General features: G+C 38.9%; 1 pseudogene; it reads right to left on the reverse strand.

The window, feature by feature from the left end:
- Positions 1–14,864: 14,864 nt before the first annotated feature.
- Positions 14,865–15,423, reverse strand: LOC109440040 (protein C1orf43 homolog; annotated as a pseudogene).
- Positions 15,424–15,954: the final 531 nt, after the last annotated feature.

The raw sequence follows: 15,954 nt of genomic DNA on the forward strand, positions 1-15,954 counted from the left end.
CTATTCTTGACTTTTCAACTGCAGTGATATCCTATGTGTGACCTTTTCCTGAATGGCACAAAAGAGATTGCCTTAGATACTGAGGCAAAATATTCATGCTCAAGTTTGTCTAAGCACACAAATCTCCTTTTATCATGAAAAATCATGTTTAGTGTTCTTTTGAAAGAGGATTAGTTCCTTTAAAGGGTAAAAGGATGTTCTGTCAACAAGACAATTGCAGGAAATTATGCTCAGAGTTGGATGCCTGCAGTCAAGGTGCATGGTACAGATACCATATTGAAATTGAGTGACTCACCCCTTGGAATTATCTAGTTTCCAGAGTTTCAATCTCCTCATTGATCGTAAGCTCAGAATTGCCTCAAAGTATATGCATATATGTATACATATGTGTTTATATGTTTATATATATATATATATATATATATATATATATATTCAAAAAATATACACACATTTTAAGGAAGGAAAAAAACTGTATTAAAATTGTAATACTCAATATATACCGATTACAAAAGATGAATACAAGTCGTGTGTATACATTTTTTGGCACCCCTGGTATATACGAGTATGTCGTGCGGGAGACCCTGCTCGTTGTGCCATTTGTCGTGCTGGGCGACCTGTGGGGTCTCTGGTTCCGCTCCCCACATAACGCAGGATATGGTGAGGCCAAAAAGGAACACCCACGGAGCCATAGGTAGGGGAGTCATACCACTATATTCTCTCTGGCGGCACTATACTTTCACTGGAGGCAGGATCCACACTGTCCGCAAACCGCCATCCACGCTTGCCAGCCCAGCCACCATCTTCTTGCTAGCCCCCATCTTCCTTCTCTCTTTGTGCTAGCGTAGCCACAGCAGTTATATTAGTGGCCAATGGCTCACTGGTTACAGCTGACGGCCAACTAGCCACAGCTGATGGCCATGCAATCACAGCTGATGGCCATTTACTACCTGAGCCAGCACCTGTCTATGTGAGGCTGAGAGCCTGGAAACTGCTTTCTGGGGCTCTGCCCCCACACTCCACCCCTACAGGCTCTCGCCACACAATCTACGCGACAAGCGTCTTCCGCGAGGGGCCCTGTGCGAGGAGCATGGAGGTGAATGCAATACCCTGGACATAGCCAGGCTCTCTGGGCACAGCCAAGGTTTCTCAGGGCACCACCAGTGCTTCTGGGCACAGCCAGACTTCCTGGACTTCTTAGGGTACCACCTGTCTTCCCGGACACAGCCAAGGTTTCTCAGGGCACCACCAGTACTTCTGGGCACAGCCAGACTTCCTGGACTTCTTAGGGTACCACTAGTTTCCCCGGGCACAGCTAGGATTTCTCAGGGCACTGCCACTCTCTCTGGGAACAGCCTGACTTCCTGGGCACAGCCAGGGTATCTCAGGGCTCAGCCAGACTTCCTGGACTCAGCCAGGTCTCTCAGGGCACTGCCACTCTCTCTGGGAACAGCCCGACTTCCTGGGCACAGCCAGGGTATCTCAGGGCTCAGCCAGACTTCCTGGGCTCAGCCAGGGCTCTCAGGGCACTGCCACTCTCTCTGGGAACAGCCCGACTTCCTGGGCACAGCCAGGGCTCTCAGGGCACTGCCACTCTCTCTGGGCCTCTCAGGGTACCCTGCTGGAACAATAGCGACTCACAATCAAGGTGCTTACATATTAGCAATGGTGGCCAGTCAAGACACAAAAGCAAATATCCCCCAGTTCCACTACATGGTGGTATGTTCCCCCAAACAAACAGTCAAGCTGTCCATTAAATTAGGGATGGAAGGCAATTCCCCATAGTCCATAGTCATTCACCAGGGCTGTCCTGGGGGTGAGGGACGACTTTGACCTCACCCTCATCTCCCACGGAGGACTCAGCAAGCCTTTCCTCCTGGGACAAGTCCCGCATCCGGGCTGCCTGAGCAGGAACTTCCCGGCCCACAGGGCCGCAACGACCTTTGCTTTCTTCGGCCTATGTTGGTTGGGGAACCGTCCACATCTTTCCACCTCTCCACGGGGCTCCATCTCTCTAGCAGCTGCTCCTCCTGGTCTTCCAGAGACTGAGTGTTCATACACACAAACTGCTCCACTGTCCTTTGGAGAGCTTTGGCTGGCACCATACCCTGCTCGCTGCGCCATTTGTCGTGCCGGGAGACCTGCAGAGTATATATGTATATGACCCTCCAGGATCTGTAATGTTTTAGAGGAATCTCATTTTGACCTTTACTCCACATATGTAATTTTACTAGCCTTTTTTTTGATTATTCTAGATATTACAGCATGTATGTTGGGTTTATTTAAAACAAAATATTGACTTTTATACTTCCCTGATATTTCTAGAACTTTAGAACACTTTGATTCCATATCTTTCAGTGGTAAATTGGACTATTTTTTCCCAATTCTTCACTCCTTTTCTGTGATAGAAATATACACCCATAATCTTTGTATCTGGTGTTGGAGTCCTCCCAGTAGAGCAAGCCAAGCATATTTCCTTGATTTATTGATATTCAGCCTAGCCAAGCAACTTACTTCAGCCAGTGGCATGTCAGAGGCCACAAACATAACATGAGCAGAAGTTTAAATGTGCTTGCATGATTTGTCTTATATTCTTGCACCTCTGCCATTGCCATGAAGAGGGAGTGCCCCAGGAAACCCATGGTCCTAGAATAAGACATATGGAATATACCTGATATCCAACTGCAGGCTGCAGCCAAGCCCAGCTGAACTGAGATAACATTCAACTAACCTGTGGACCCATGAGTGATATATATATATATATATATATATATATATATATATATATATATATATGTATGATTATACATATATGATTATAAAGCACGGAGATTTGGGGATTACTTATTATTACAGCAATAGCTGATTAGTAAAATGCCGGTTTAGAAACTTAGTGTTTTATTAGAGAATAATTGAAGGAAAATAGAAATAGTGTAAATTGGTTTCTACTTAGTGGTAGCTTCAGCAAATGTTAAAATTTTTTTCCCAGTACCACAGCTATTTATTGTTCTTCATTTGTTCCTAATTGCTATATATGTAATGTTAAGTACTCCTTTAAAAATATCACTATTATATAAATAGTTCTTTGAACAGTTATTCAATTTTCAAACATTTAAAATTTTTACACAAATTTTCGACTACAGCAATAAACATATCATTCATGTAAGTTTCTAGGTATTTTCAAATCTGTGCTCTATAAATTTCCCTCTTGTTTTTCCTGTCAAACTTAAATTTGCTTACTATTGAATGATACTGTCTGTGGACAACTTAAAGTAAAAGATATTTTATTTTTTTACAGCACCTACTTCTATCAAATCAGATAATCTATGTAATATTGAATGCAGACTTCACAATTGCTTACCCATACCTTGCCCCAGAGGGAGTGAATTGTTAAGTTGTATTTATTCAACTTAACGTAAAGCAGCTTGATAAAAATCTGAACTGGAGATAGTGTCAGAAATGTTATGATGTGAAGTATACAAGTTAAATATGTTAAATGAATCTTTGGAAGCCAAGCATACAATTTTGGAAAAGGATCTATCAATATAGCTCAGGTTTATGTGGATATAAAACTACTACAGAAAATTGTACTCCTCTCCATTGAAAAAAAATACGGAAAGCAAATAGCAAAGTAGGGATGAAAGAAGGCTAATGGTGGGACTTGCCACGGGGATGAGGTTAGCTGTTAGGAACTAAGGTCAAGGGATGGAGATGGAGCTCGTCTGCGGCTGATGGTGAAACCCTCTTCAAGGAAAGAGTGTCATGAGTATTCAAGGGGAAATTGGAGAACAGGCACCAACATGGAACCGCAGCTCCAAAGGAAGAGAAAGCTTTGCCTCAGGAAGTATGCAAGTGGGACTGATCCCACTGGGCCCCCTCTGGTAGCTGGTGCACGGAATCTGTGGTATGGTGTGTTGGTGGTAATGACAACATCTGCAAAAATGGAATAAAACAGCAGCTGACAAGGATCTGCAACAGTGCAATGGATTGGCAGTAATAGGACCACCAGGTAAGCATTTTGAAAGACAAGGAGAATCAGGGTCTAGAAGGATGCCTTTGGCACCCGTAATGCCTGGCAGCACTGACAACATAATCTGAGGTCATAGAGCTAAAGCAGTGTCTTTGGGGACTAACAATAATCAGTTTCTTTCATGTTGTCTGATTCTAACGATTAATCTTAATCCAAGGAGAGGAGATAGTCTTGTCACAAATTTAGATGCCTGGGCTGCCTAGCATGCATTTCGCTTAATTGTCTTATAGAGACACAGCAAACTGATTGGGAGGGGTGGCTCTAAAATCAGACTACCTGGGTTTGAATCCTATTCTGCCATTTACTACTTGTTTGACTAGTAAATATTGCTAAATTTCTCTGTGCCTCAATTTCCTCATCTATAAACTGGAAGTAATAAGGGTAGTATCTTCGTGGGGTTGGTATGACGATTAAGTTAGTTAACACATGTAAAAGACTTAGACCAATTCCTGTCATGAAGTAAAAATGAAATAAATTCTAGCTGTTATTATTACATGCTTTCTCAAGGAGAGGTTATGAGGTCTCCCTTGTTTTCTTCCCCTGTCTCCCTAAACAAAGACCACAGTGAAAATACTAAGAAGTGGGGGACAAGAAAGAATTAGATGTGACTCAGTAATACATTCTCCGCACTTTGGTCTTTGTGTGCACTTGCTTGCATGTGTGTGAGGAGTGAGAGCGATACCTCTCTTCTCTCCTTCTCCTGGCTGCAGCCCGGGAAACGAATAGACAAGAATGCTGAATGTTACATTGTGGAAGGAAGAGACAGATAATAGAATTACCTTGGTAATGGCCTGGCCTCCTGGATGGGTGGCATGTTTGCCTTTCCCTTTCCTCTGACTCTGGGAGGTGGTTGCTCTCATGGAACAGTTCAGATTTAATACATTCATTTTGAAATAAATATGACTAAATTTGGAAGGTGAGCAGTTTGAAACTAATAGAAAGTGACCAGAGAAAAATGCAAAATCCAAATTATCAATGTTTGTTGCTTAGGGAAAAGAAAAAATATAAAATTAATGTTACATCATGGTACAATACTGATGTATAATTATTTCTAAATTTATGTACACTTAAGCAAATTCTGATGAGCTAGTTGAATTTCTATTAAGTATTAAAAGAATACAAATAAATAAAAAATTTATTAACAGGAAACAATTCCTGAAAGGGACTACAGTGTACCCGAATGAGATTTCCTAAGAATAAAATATTCAAGGAAATCTAAACATAAGGGTTGGGTAAATAAATTATGGCATGAAATGAACTATATAATTCAGCCATTAAGATAATGCTATAGATCTATATTTTTTGAAATCTAAATATGTTCATGACAGATGTCCTATAATAAAAGTTGATTATAAAGTGGTCATATAGGTTTAAATAATTTGACTTATTTAAATTAAAAAGAGGGGGCAAGATTGTGTGTGTTCTTGTATGTGTGTGTATGTCTACTACAAATTTTGGAAAGCTGCATATAAAAATGTTAATACTGGACATCTTTGGATGATAGGATTAACAATGGTATTTTTCTTTTTAAATTATTTGTTATCACTTAAAATTTTATAAACATATGTTTATTACGTATTTGATGAAAAGCATAAGGCAATTTCCACTGTTAAAAAAGTGTGAGAAAAGTTAAACTTACTCATAAAATGTAAAATTTGTTTCTGTACTCATGTGAATCATTTTTGAAGAGCAATTGAAATAGCGACCAAAATAAATGGTAAAGCTTAAGGGAATGAGTTTGTTACTCACTTTGTTACTGTGTAAATTTGAATCAAATTAGACTTCCAGGAAAGATCATGGTATGTGTACACATTTGCATAGCACATTAACCAAAATAATAAGCACAACAGAAAACAATAAAAGGATCTCTACTTATAAAGAAACTAATTACAAAATCCCTTACTGCAGAATCTAAAATATATTTCCTGTTTAAAATAATGTTTAATCTAAGTAAATGGAAGATGCTCAGCTCTGACACGTATCTTCCACAATCAATAGCAGGATGCTGTTGGGGGAAGGAAATATGAGGTGTGGTCAAAAGATACGGTGAATGCCACTGCCAAGTAGCATCCAATGGAAAAGCAGGGATCTTCAATGCAGGAAGTGATGCATAGAACCTATGTGACAAGTTTCAACTTGTTCAGTGCAGTCAGTTGGGGTAAGCTACAGTTGAGAGAAGGTGTGTTTTAAAGTTTGCCGTAAATCATGGATAACAAACAAAGCATTAACATGAAGTGTGTTTCAAACTGCAAAAAAGTGCTAAAGAAACACAGGAAATGTTAAAATTAGTTTATGTTGATGCTGCAGTGACCATGAAGACAGTTTACAAGTGGTTCAAATGATTTCATAATGGTTGTGAATCGATTGAAGACAAGGTGAGATCAAGGCGTATTTCAACATCAAAAATCCAAGAGAAGTTGAAAGAGTAAGTAAAATGATTCAATCAAACAGGTGATTGACTTTTAGGGAAATTTCTGAGGCTCTGAACATCTCTTAGGGTTACGGTCAAAGCATTTTAACAACAGATTTGAACATGAGACGAGTGAGTGCAAAATTTGCTCCACCCGTTTTGACTCTCAAACAGAAGCAACAGTGTTTGTCAATTTCATTGGCGTTGTGTGATCGAGACACTCAGATTCCAGCTTATTAAGATATGTCATCATGGGAAATGAAACTTGGGTATATGGTTATGATCCTGAGACCAAGTTTCAGAGTTCTCAATGGAAATCACCCAGTTCTCATGTGAAAAAAGTGCGTCAATCAAGATCTATAAGGTGAGGTTAATTGTGTTTTTTGACCTTGATGGAATTGTGCAGGCTGAGTTTGTACCCAGAAACACTACACTGAACTCTGAATATTATAAAGGCTTATTAGAGCATTTAAGAAACGATGGCATAGAAAATGGCCTGAGGAATAGGCAAACGGTTTCATCCTCCATCATGACAATGCTCTGTGTTGCACATCGCTTCTGGTACGGCAATTTCTGTCAAATAAAAACATTACAATGTGTCCTCTTTCACCTTATTCACTGGAGCTGGTACTGTGTGACTTCTGGCTCTTCCCCAAATTCAAAATTACCATCAAAGGAAAATGTTTTAAATTGATTCAGGACATTGAGGCAGCCACGACAGCACAACTAAAGACACTCATGAAAGAGGACTTCCAGAACTGCTTCAGAAAGTGGCAAGAATGATGGGATAATTGTATTCAAAGTGAGGGGGAATATTTTGAGGGGGATTAATGGCAATATGTCTTTTACTGTAATAACTTTTTTATTTAAATATTCACCATAATTTTTTATCACACCTCATAAACAGTATTCCAAAAATATCCTTTACTTGGAGATTGGACCTCTTACAGTTTGGGTGGGTTTCAGAAGCATGGATCACCATTTTGGATGCCATAGACCACAATCTCTGTGAAGTCAGGAACTGTAATGCTTTTTTATTATTAACCTCATCCTCAGTTTCTGGCATATAGTAAGGGCTGAATAAATATTTGTTGAATAAATGCTTGGAGATGTTTTCCCTCCCACATAATGGCAGCAGTGGAAGGCAATGTCATTTTTTTTTAACCTAACCTAGTTTCATAACCAGAAGGAAACAGCTGCTCAACCACAGAGTGAAGTTAACCAAACAGACATAAGTAAATATTCATCCATCAAGTAAAAATCCTGTGAACCTTAGAGCATTACACTGATATGGCAATCTGTCAGAATGACCTGAACTGGACTCTTTAAAATAAAGGAACCTTAAGATTTTTCTAAGGAAGGTGTAAGAAATTTCCCCAATAACTAAATTATATACTTTAGTAAGATAACACTAAATATTATCTTGCTTTTCTAGATGGCCGTAAATAATTTAGAATGCTAAGAGAATTTCTCTGATGCAACTTTAATCACAGACTTGGTGATTCAGACCAGCTGCTGAGAGACTGCACAAAAGCTACGTGAAACTCACAGGAAGTCAGTGTGCAACCTTATGGAGATCTGGTCTCAAACTGTGTCCTATGCACCAAGAGGTCACAGAATTCCACTGCACTTTAGAATGGACTCAAGATGTTATGGCCTTGCCTTCTCGGAAGATTTCCCACATCTTAAATTCCATATTTGTTGTTAAGATGCAAATTCATCAGAAGTCATAACTGCATCATATTTTTCAGTTAGACAGTTGTCAATATAATTTTGCCAGTAGCTTTTTTTTTAATTGTGGGAAAAAACATAGCATGAAATTTACTCTTTTAACAAATTTTTAAGTGTACAGTATAGTATTGCTACATATAGGCATTCTGGTGTACGGCAGATCTCTAGGACTTTTTCATCTTGTATGACTGAAACTTTATACCTACTAAAGAGCAACTCCTCATGTCTCCCTCCCCCATCTCCTGGCAACCATGATTTTACTTTCTGCTTCTATACATTGGACTACTTTAGATACTTCACATAAATGGAATCATGAAACACATGTATATATTTATAACTCCATATCTATAATTATATATGTGTATGTAAAATTACATCAGAAGTCAAATAAAAATAAATAAGAAAATAGGTGAAACAAAAGTGTTAATTAGGACTGTAGAAAAACTAATCAACAGGATACCAAGTAGAAATGCCTTATTTATCTATATATCCCACATAGCCTTGTTCTCATCAATCTAGGATTATAATAAACTTACACTTATTTATTTACTTCAAAAAAGTCATAACTTATTTAGCTATAAAAATACTTCACTTGTCTTTTTTCTTTTTTGATTCATCTTGTGAGAATACTAAATTGTAGACTTATAATAGCCAAGACCTTAAAGTAGAAGTTTATTTAATAGGGATGCAGTGAATAAATAAGGGAGGTCAAGGCATCGCTGTTAAATAACTGAAAATTACTCTGGCTAACTCAAGCAAGACAGTTACATTTATTAGATTATTAAGATAGCAAGCAGAAGTGAAAAACATATTGGACCATCATTCTGCCTTGACAAAGTCTGGAAACAAAGGCTGCTTTGAGTCTTCAGCATCAGAAATTGTTCAATCTTTTCTTGAGTATTGACATTAGGTACCCCAGCGCTAGTAACCTTTATTCTCTAGGTGGCTCCGTTCAAATTTTGTACTTTCAGGAAAGAGGATTGGATTTGCCAAACTTAGATCTTCTATCTCTGACCTTGATAAATCAGCCAAGCAAGAGTTTTGGGGTAGGTGGTGGTGACCTTGATACAGCCACGGGGTGAAAACTGAAAACAGATCCATTGCCCTAATTTGTATCACCACAATGGGTTATCCTCGTGGTGAGAGCATGTTCTCTTGGGGTAGAAGTGGATGGTGAATCATGAAGAGCCTTCTCAGAATGTGGCTTGACCACAGTTGGGTTTTCTCGAGGACTGAACCAAGAAATGGAGTTGTATCTCTTAAATTGATTTGAATAAGCAGAATGTTCTATGCCAAATCCTACAGCCCTGGCCTATGACTTGGATTTAATATTAGAGTTCTCCTGTTTTTCCTCTTCTTCCAGCTTCTAAACAGTAGCCACATTTTCTTTGCTTCTTTTCTTTCTCAAGATTGCTTAAGAAGTGAGAGCTGATTTCTCAGTGACTTATGCAGTTCTGTGTTTAGCTCGTTAGATGTGGGAAGACTACATCTTGTTGGCTCAGTGCTTGCACTGGGAATTAGACAATACTGCAGTAATCATTTGCTAGAAAATTCAAGATCATAGCTACCTATTTTAACCAAAATGGCATATTCTGAATGTAAACATAGTCCAACATCTTATAATTCTCAGATGCTTCCCCCTTTTAAGGTGAAATAATCATAAAATATACTTGTAAATCTTCCCTTATACAAGAATATCAGTAGAGATATATGGCCAGGTGTTTGAGTAACCTATTGCTTCATAACATATTACTCTAAAATTAAGCAGCTTAAAAAACAAATATTTATTATCTCACTGTCTCTGTAGGTCAGGAATCCAAATGTAGCTTAGGCACTATCTTTGTCTCAAAGTTTTAACAAGGTTGTAGTCAGGGTATTGGTTAGGATTGCAGTGTCACTTGAAGTCTCAACTGGGATAGAATCTGCTTCCAATTTCCCTCAACATGGTTGTCTACAAGATTTAGTTCCTCATGGGCTGTTGAACTGAGGACCACAGTTCTTTACTGGCTGATGGCTAGAGGTCTCCCTCTTTCCCTTGCCACATCAGCTTCTCCATAGGGTAGCCGAAAACATGCTACCTGGCTTCCCTCAGCAAGCGAGAAAGTGAGTGACACTGCCAAGACAGAAGCCGTCGTCTGTTTGCAACCTAATGTTAATGATGTCCCATGATCTCTGCTACATTCTGCTTATTAGAAGTGAATTACTATGTCCAACCCACACGTAAGAGGAAAGAATTACACAAGGGTGAAAATCCCAGAAAGCAAGAATCATTGGAAACTCTCTTAGACAGAGGCTGCTAATGACACTAGGGGAAACTAGATCTTTGATTCCTTTAATATTGGAATTATAGGTATATCCTGACATTTAGAAAATAAAAGAAAGTCATAAAGTAAAGCACAATAAAGTAATATTAAAACTGAGGAGACTTTGGGTAAAAATGAAATGCATTCACTATTAGGGACCTATAAATCAAGAGGGAAATTTGTTCAATTGCTAAGACAGATTTTCATTGGCAAGCATGAGGAATTTTATACCAAACATTGACTAGGTCACAGATTTCTGTACAAGTTTTAAGAATGTGCCGAGTTATCCTTTACAACAGGTAGCTGTCCATCACGACTTGTGGTCATCAATACAAAGAGTTAAGTAAAGGTATTGGCAATTTAGAAAACAGCCTTGTAAAAGAAACCCTTGTCAATACAAGAAAAACTTGAAAAAGGATTAAATAATTTTAACAAATAAGGTTATTAAGAAAGATCCATAGAAAGAAAAAAAATGCAACAATTTAAACAATTATCACAAAATATTTTGAGGTAAAGGAGTTGAAGAGCTGTGGGCCCCTTTGAGCTCTATAGGAAACTGGCCAATTACAGCCCTTTATATGAAAAATAAGGAGGATAACCAAATTCCTTAACAATGATATAAAAATAATTACATGCAGACGTATTAACCTTCTTAATGAACTACTCTGATACAGATAGCCAGAATGAATGCCGTATGGGATGGGTGGAGTAGCTGAGAAACAAACACAGAAAAAGAACATTAACAGACATTGGAAGAACAACTTAAAACATCCAATTTGGATGTGTTAAAGTCAAAAAGCATGTTTTAATTAAGAATTGGCAGATGGTCTAACTCTGCTCATCTCCCTGAAGATTTATCCCTCAGATGACAGGAAGCTCTCTTGTATGTTTTATTTCAAAAAGAATGGAAAGGTAAAGCCAATAATGATACACGGGTGCCTATTTGGAAATATGGAGAAAAAAAATTTAAGTAAACATTTTCAGATCAACTCACCAGGGAATTTACGGGAACATAACGATTGAAAGCTGTACAAAGATGTCAACGAACCAGTGGCCCCAATAGTTCTAGCAATTCACCAAGACTTCTGGAATGTCAGCAATGTGAAGAGCACCATGCACCAGAGGGAGGAAGCCAGCGAGCCATAGTTTATATAATATTTTGTTGTACAATAATATTTTTTTCTAATATTTATTATTTGGAAAAACTTGAAAAGCATAAAGGAGAAAAAATCAAATCACCCATAATAAACATGGTTAACATTGTGGTATGTTTTCTATTTAAAATGATGTGTTTTTACATACGGATATGTGTAGATAAATTTTAAATATTGATATATAATTTTTATAAACTATTTTGCAACTTTCTTTTTTCCTACCTATAACATTACTTTTTTATTTTTTTCTTATATTACTGAATATCCTTTTAAAAAATGTAAATTTTAGACCATATCTGGTATCCCATTTACGATTACAATGTAATCCATTAAATCTACTCATATAATGGATATTGTTATTTCCAACCTATTTATTTTGTTTATTTTTGATATTCATACAGTAATAAACATCTTAAAGCAAAAATGTATTGGTTATTTTTAACGCAACATACAACATCTGCTTTCAGAGTTCCTACTCTGGTGGGAAAAAAAGAGCTTTAAACAATTACATTGACACATGGTAAATTTTAAAAGATAAATATCAATTGCAAAGCAAATATAGGTGGTGGAGAACTACCTGCCTTCTGACTACATAAATCAGCGAATGTCTCACAGAGATCTCACTTGACTGCACCTTCAGGGAGAAATATGAGCTTGTTAAGTAGACTCTGAGTTAAAGAATTCCAGACAGAGAGTATCACATGCAAGGGTGGCATTTGAAATGTGCTTAACTGTTTTCTTCTTATAAAACTGTCTTCTTTTGATTTCCACGACTACAAACTCTCCCTCTTTTCTTCCTATTTTTTGTCAGAGGAGGAGTATATGTATTTCCCATTTTTCTTGTTTCCAGCAGATGGACTACCCTAACTTAAACTCCTGGCCTCCTGCCTCATTTCTCAACCACTCCTCCCCACGCCAAGATAGCAGGTTCTGTTATGTTTGAAAGTCATCGGTCCATATTCCATGTCAATCATCTGCTATCACTGAGGATTTGAATGTCTTTTCTTCTTTCTTTACCAGACCAGTGGGAGGCAGAAAGCTTAAGTTAGTTTTTCAATACCAAATTGACCCACAGAAGAACTTTCCTAAAACCGATGGAAGGTCTGAGAGGAGCCAGGGCTTACCATGACATTCTAGACAGTTCATTTAGCTTTCATATTACTTCAAATGTTTAGCAGCAATTAAGACAGTATTATAGTCTCCACTTTCTGACACCCTATTTCTCAACTGGTTCTGCACTGGACAAAAAAAACGGGGTACTGACTACCTAAAATCCCAGTAATTTGTATCCAATTCATAATTATTTGTGTGTTCCATGAGAAAAATTAGTGATTGGTTGGATACAAGAGGTGAGGGAGAGAGAAACTTAGAATGACCCCAGGTGTTAAAGGAGAACTTTTACAGCAGCAGTGGCAGAATGAGGTAAATACAGTGATTCTGTTTTTTTGAGCTTAAGGCATATATCTGGGCTCCCCGATGGACAACTCACGTAAGAAGTTATAAGAAAAGATTTACAGCTTTGTTATATAAGATACCAAAAGTTAATTTCTATGTACAAAAGTTGATCATAAGTCAATAAGAAACTAAAGTCGATTTGCAGATTATTAGAAGCAAAACTACATAATCAGAAATAGCTACAGTCTCATAAAAAAAGACCATCACAGCCCAGAAGAAAAACTTGTAGGAATCAGAAATATTGAAGTCATTTCATTAATGTGAAAAATCTGTATAATGTAAGAAAAAGCAGCCATGACAATAATTTGCTGCTATCTCTATTTCTTTAAAATTAAAGTATGATAGCTTATCCCATTCCCCTCTTCTGCCCGAAACTCAACAGCAGTACTGTCACATCATTTACTGGAAAATGTCAGTGGCTTAGAGGCTATATTTAATCTCACCAGGCTAGGTAAAAGAAGTGCTCTAGATTATAATTTAATGTGTAAACTCTGACAGTGGGAAGTATTCCAGTGTTTAAAGAATAATTTATGACTCAAAAACAAACAGGAAAGTACCTACCAGGTATGTGAAAGTATTAACTACTAAAATGAAATATAGCTCCCAAGAGGAGTATATTTGCAGTGGGTGACAACTTTCCTTATCATTTTTCTCTTAATACATATGTGCATGTAACACTTTGTCATTTAGCTAGTTCACTATAAGTTACATACAATGTGTCACATAAAGCAGCATAATATATGTCAACCCAGGCTTCTGTAAGTTTTCAAATCTGAAAGACCAGTTTATTATTTCACTGTGCTGACAAACTTGTATTCTTTATAAATAGTATAAATAAAATCTGCAAGACTTTAAAAGAGAGGATGAGAAATCACATCCAATTGGGGGACTGACGATGATTTTAGAAAGGAGGCTGAACTTAAGCTAGACCATCAAGAATTTTGACAGACGAGGATGTGGCAGAAAGAAAAAGACTAGAAACGTGGGTGTTTTCCAATGTACATTAAACAGCAAAATGAAATTGGTATTTTTTAATTGTTCATTTTATTAAATAATTTATAAAGTCAGACAACTGCATTGGTCTAACCAGGCTTTCTTTTAGAATGTCCTATAGCATCCCCAATAGAGGAGGGGGGATGGAATTATGTCAGGTGTCAAAATATTCCCTTTTCAACTGATTCACGACATTGTGGAATAAAAATGGAAGGTCAGATCCTTGTATGTCAGGGAAGTTGTGTTAATGTTTTAACACATCCTGGTTTAAGTACAGCACCAGGGTAAATTGTAACACATGCCACTCAAGGCCTCTCCAGACTTTGGCCAGCTCCTGTCTGCCTTTCCCACCAATTAGCTCTTAAGACGTCTGAAACCCAAATGGCTCCCATTCAATCACATACAAAGGGGTAATATGGAAGACACCAAACCCTATCACCCCACTTTCACCCTTGGGAATACTTCTAGTCTAGAAAAGGGCAGATAGACTATGATCAAAACCAAGTGAGGATTTTTAAGGAAGCTTTGACAGAAATATTAAGAAAAACATCTGAATATAACCCAGAAAAAAGCACTCCCAAAGGAAAATAACGCCTTAACCGATGTTTTGAAACTGGCCCTAAGAAAGGTTGGAGAATGATCCTCTAGGCATGGTTCTTAGAGCTCCGGACACCATAAGAGCTTCCGCTGACCCAGGCTGGGCCTGCTGAGCCAGGTGAACTGAGGGCTGCCCAGCAGGGATGCTGCAGTTCGTCTGGCTCCATTAATAGAAGAGTCCTTCAGCTCCATCACAGAGTACTCTCCAGTGTGTTATAGTTGTCCTTGAAGCTCTGCAATTCAGGGAGGTGCTTGGCACAGTTACTCTTTTGACTTGAGGAGAGGTAGATCACCTGGACGGTTGTGAGGGAGACTTCAGGAGACTGGGTTATGTCTTTGGATGCTGACTGGTGCTGTCCCCAAGAGCTCCCACTTCATGCTTTCATCACTGTGGCCAGCTCATCCAGGGACTCCTGACAGTACAGGTCCTCCCTGTGGCCAAAGACCAGAGGCATGGATGGCACCCAGCGCTTTCACCCTGTATAGATGGTTGTAGCAATTCTGATTTCCCTGGGTTTCCAGCCGTAGCAGTCTTGTGTCATCATCCGCAAGGTTCATACTTGATGTACTGAACCGTGGAGAGTTGAATATCAATCTCCTCTTTTAAGTCCTTGAGGGCATTGTGTCCCACAGGGACATGATTCCCCTGTGGGATTTCATTGCAAAGCACATGATTTGCCTTTTCTCAAAAATAAATAGCAGTGCACACACCAGACTCCAGTAGGCCATCACCAGTATGGCATTCACCATCTGTTATGGTTGAACGCCATGGCCTCTCCATCCCGCACACAACTACTCGGGTTTACCCTCTAACCTGCTTTGTCAGTTTGGGCCCCACAGAGGCAGGGGCGCTTGGGTTCTCTGAAGCTCCCAGGCCATTTCCTCATGGGGAAAGACCAAGGTGGACCTGGCCAGAAAACATGGCAGATTGGGGGGGGGGGGGTCCTGAAGTTGGATAGTTTGGGCTGGCCCAGTGGCTCAGGTGTTTGGAGCATCATGCTCCTAATGCTGAGGTCGCCAGTTTGATTCCCACATGGGCCAGTGAGCTGCGCCCTCTACAGCTAAGATTGTGAACAACGGCTATCCCTGGAGCTGGGCTGCAGTGAGCAGCCAGAGGTTGGTGTGAGATGCTGCGTGCTGCCATGAGCGGCCGACTGACAACTGGTGACTGACTGCTTCAGCCAGTGGGGAGTGAAAGACTCATAATACCAGCATGGGCCAGGGAGCTGTGTCCTACACAATTAGACTGAGAAACAACAGCATGAACGAGGGAGGAGGGGG

The sequence above is a fragment of the Rhinolophus sinicus genome, linkage group LG02, assembly GCF_036562045.2.
Source record: "Rhinolophus sinicus isolate RSC01 linkage group LG02, ASM3656204v1, whole genome shotgun sequence".
Taxonomy (NCBI): domain Eukaryota; kingdom Metazoa; phylum Chordata; class Mammalia; order Chiroptera; family Rhinolophidae; genus Rhinolophus; species Rhinolophus sinicus.